The sequence below is a fragment of the Papio anubis genome, chromosome 13 (assembly GCF_008728515.1).
Source record: "Papio anubis isolate 15944 chromosome 13, Panubis1.0, whole genome shotgun sequence".
Lineage (NCBI taxonomy): Eukaryota > Metazoa > Chordata > Mammalia > Primates > Cercopithecidae > Papio > Papio anubis.
The window spans coordinates 83,183,083-83,187,122 of record NC_044988.1 but is presented as its reverse complement, the minus strand read 5'-3'; positions in this window follow the sequence as shown (position 1 = coordinate 83,187,122).

Sequence of the window (4,040 nt, the reverse complement as noted above, 5' to 3'; positions counted from 1 at the left end):
TTCTCACTGCCTGTCTGGCACCAGGCCTGCGTTTCTGCTGTGCCATGCAGCCTGGAGTGGGGAAGAGCCTGGGCCTCGAGGCGATGGCCAAGTGTGGGAGCTGGTTCTGCGGGTGCAGCCGTGGGACACTGGGAAGGTTACCTAATGCCCTGTGCCTCTGGTTCCCTGTAAAATGAAGATGATTATAGTCCCCCCACTCTTAGGGATGAGGTGAGGATTGAATGGGTTCATATCATGAACGATACTCAGAGCAGTGCCTGGCATATACTAAGAGCTATACCAATGTTTACCACCCTTGTTTCCTCCCTTTGCTGCCTCTAACTAGCAGCCATACCCCCACAAACTTGCATAATGCACCCCACTTGACAAATACTTCTTCGTCACACTGATTCCTTCAACCCTGAATCCCTAGACAACCCATTTTACAACAAGGAAATTGATGTCGACCCAGAGAGTTTGGTGGATGTTGTCAGTTTCAGCACTCTCCTCGGAAGGTAGCAAAACTGGGGGTGAAGGGCACAGCCCTTGGATCCTACAGACCTGGGCAGGAATAGTGGCTCTGGCCCATTTGTGGCAGGACCAAGGGCTTGAAACTCTAGTTCTCTGACCTTTAATATATCATTTTAAATGAAAAAGAGGAAAGATGCAGTCCATTCCATAGGATTGTTCTTTCCATGGGCCTGGCACTGGGCTAAACACTTTGCTAGCATTTTTGGACTTGATTTTACGTGTGTGGCGTGTCACGGTGTGCTGGGTGCATGGTGCTCAGCAAATTGCCGTGGTTACCACTCTCTGTCTCAGTGGTCCTCCCTGCCTGCCCCGTATCTCTGGTGCTCTGTCTCAGTGGTCCTCCCTGCCTGCCCCGTATCTCTGGTGCTCTGTCTCAGTGGTCCTCCCTGCCTGCCCCTCAGACTCTGGTGCCCCAAGATGAAATACCCCTTCTGCCTGCTTGTCTTCTTTGGCCCCCAGCCTCCTGTTTGCTTCTATCCCTACCTTAACCAATGCCTTGCCCCACCCTACTCCTCCCCAGAAAATAAAAGTTGCTCTAGCTTTCTGATCCAGTGTTGCTCCTTCTCTTCCTCTTATTCAGCCCTTTGGACGTGTCCCTTGAGCATTCTTTGTTTTGAAGTCTCCTGTCCTCCTGGACGCTGCTTTCCCTTCCCCTTTGTTTAGTGCTCTGTTCCCTGTGCAAGGAGGGAATTGTCTTCCTGCAGTTTGTTTAGGTGAGGTGGGGATGAGAGGTGAGGGTCAACAGGGACATGTATGAGCCTACTGAGCCTCTGAGGATTGAGGGAGGAGGCTTCCTAAACCATTCCCAGATTTAGCACTCCTCCAGTGCAATATGGGGTCCTGTTCACCTCTGTCCCCAGTACCCGTCTCAGAGCCAGTGCACAATAAGTGTACAGAATGTTTGCCAAGCCCTCAGGTAAGCCTGGATCCAGAACCCCCAGCATGATTCCCACAGCTGTTAATCTTCCCAAACAACATCCTGCCCATCACTCAGGGGATGTGATTTGTAGAATTGAAAGCATACATTGGAGTAATTTCAGGATGTGGCCGTTCTGTGTATTTGTGTTAGTCACAGCTGCCTGGTGGGGATGGGACTGATGTTAATCCACTGATCATGCAATCTGAGCAACAGCTCATGGAGAGATATCCATATTCTTTGACACTCATGAGGGCTCTTCTCCATGCTGTCAGTCATCCATGAAACTTGAGAGGCAATGGTGGGAAAAGCTACCAAGGTGGATTTGGAATAGTCCCCAGAGCAGTGCTGATCCAGGGGCACTGCCCCTAACTCTGGGTGAATAACATGTATACCCAGCTTTCCATCTGTCTCTCCGTCCATCCCTCCATCCATCCATCCATTCATCCACATCTATCCACCCATTCATCTGTCCATCTGTTTATCTGTTCATCCATCTGCCCATCTACCTATCCATCCATCCACTCACTCAACCAATCATCCGTCATCCCTCTATTCATCTATCCATCCATCCCCCCCATTCATCTGTTCACCTGTTTATCTGTTTACCCATCTACTCATCTACCTATCCATCCACCCACTCAAACAACCAGCCATCTCTCATCTATCCAATCAATCCATCCACCCATCCATCCATCCATCCATGCATCCATCTATCCAACCATAGGATGGATGATGGCTCAGCCATATTCCATATTCCTTGTTTGCCACAATACATTGGCCTTAATGCTTCAAAAAATACCCCTGGATTAGTCAGCTCTGCTGTCATAACAACATACCATAGACTGGGTTGCTAAACTACAGAAATTTTTTTTTCTCACATTTCTGGAGGCTGGAAGTTCAAGATCAAGATCAGGGTACCAGAATGGTTCTGATGAAGGCTTGCTTTCTGGCGTGCACATGTCTGCCTTCTGGCTGCATGCTCACATGGTCTTTCTTTGGTGGGTGTACATGGAGAGAGAAAGAGAGAGAGAGAGATCTTCATCTCTCTCTTCTTACAGGGCCACTAATCCTACTGGATTAGAGTCCTACCCTTATGACCTTAATTATCTCCTAAAATTCCTATTTCTAAATTCAGTCACATTGGGGATTAGGGCTTCAATGTATGAATTTGGGAGGGGAACATAATTCAGTCTACAGCAACCCTCAAGGACAGGAGCATCTTATTGTGTCCTCTCTTCCCACACCCATATCCTACCAAGAAACAAATGGATAATACCTGTTAGTCCACTATTTGGCTTTCCAATACTCACAGGTGGGAGTCAAAAATGCAGGATGGAATATTTGGAGTTGCAGATACGGATTTGATTCCAGGCCCTGTCACTTAGCTAGGTGAGGAATGGCATTTAATCTCCAAGAGCCTCAGTTTCTCCACCTGTAAAATGGAGGTAATTACAGAACATACTTCATAAGATGAGATCCTCCACAGGAAGTGCACAGCACAGTTCCTGGAACACAGTATAAGTGTTTAAAAAATGGTAAAACTGACTATTAGGAGGGCCAGGGCCAGGAAATTTCATAAAGTAAGAGGCATTGATTATGGTGCTTAAGGATGGGCTTTAGAGCCAGACTCTGTGTTTAAATCCCAGCTTTGCCTCTTCTTAGCTGAAAGACCTTGGGCTTGTGCCTCAGTTTCCTCATCTGGAAACATACAGCTAATAAAGGTAGCTATGTTATGGGGTTGTTATGACTTAGTACCTATAAACTTCTTACAACAGTGCCTGGAACATAGTAAAAATAAAAGATATTGGCTATTGTTATTTGAAAACCAAGACATTGTCACTAATCTCTAGGATCAATGATTTTCTCCTTAGATGCACTCGGTTAATTTAGAAAAAGAAAATTTATTAACTTACACCACTTGCTGGTGTGAGAGATGGGTCACTAGCTGAGGTCAAGGCCCATGTGTCCATGTCTTCTCTGTCTCCCTACTTCACCCTGGGCAAGCTCTAGCCAAAGCAGGGGCACAGGCCCCAGCAAAGATCCCCCATAGGTCCCCTAGATTCTGCCCGTCAGCAGCCCAGGCCTCAGTGGGAAAACACGATTGGAGAGACTGCATGCTGTTCCCCCTTTTTAATTACTGCTTCCTTAATTGAGTCACAAGTGGTGTTTGTGTTGCCATCAAACCCACGAGGACCTCGTTGTTTATGTGAATGACTCTCAGTGGAGTGACAGCTCTGAAATGTGAGATGTTCTGTTTGTACCACCTTTAACAAAGTGGCTACAGATTTCCTTCTTAAGGCATGGCCTGGGAACTAATAAAAGGGACTGGTGTTTCCTTTGCAAAGAATGACATGAAATATAGAATGGAACTCTAGTGTCACGGGACCTGGAGCCATGGGACGTTGGAGACACAGAGGGCCTCCCATCTGCTGCTCTGAAACTCCGAGGGGTGGTGAACCTCGTATCTTATAAGGCAGCTCATTCTGTGATGAGACCACTGGCTATTGGGAAAATGTTCCTTGCATCTGAAGCTCCACTCTCCATTTCACTGATGCTAGCTGAGTCCTCTGGAGTAGTCATATCTGGAGAGGTGGCTGGAATTGGAGACGGT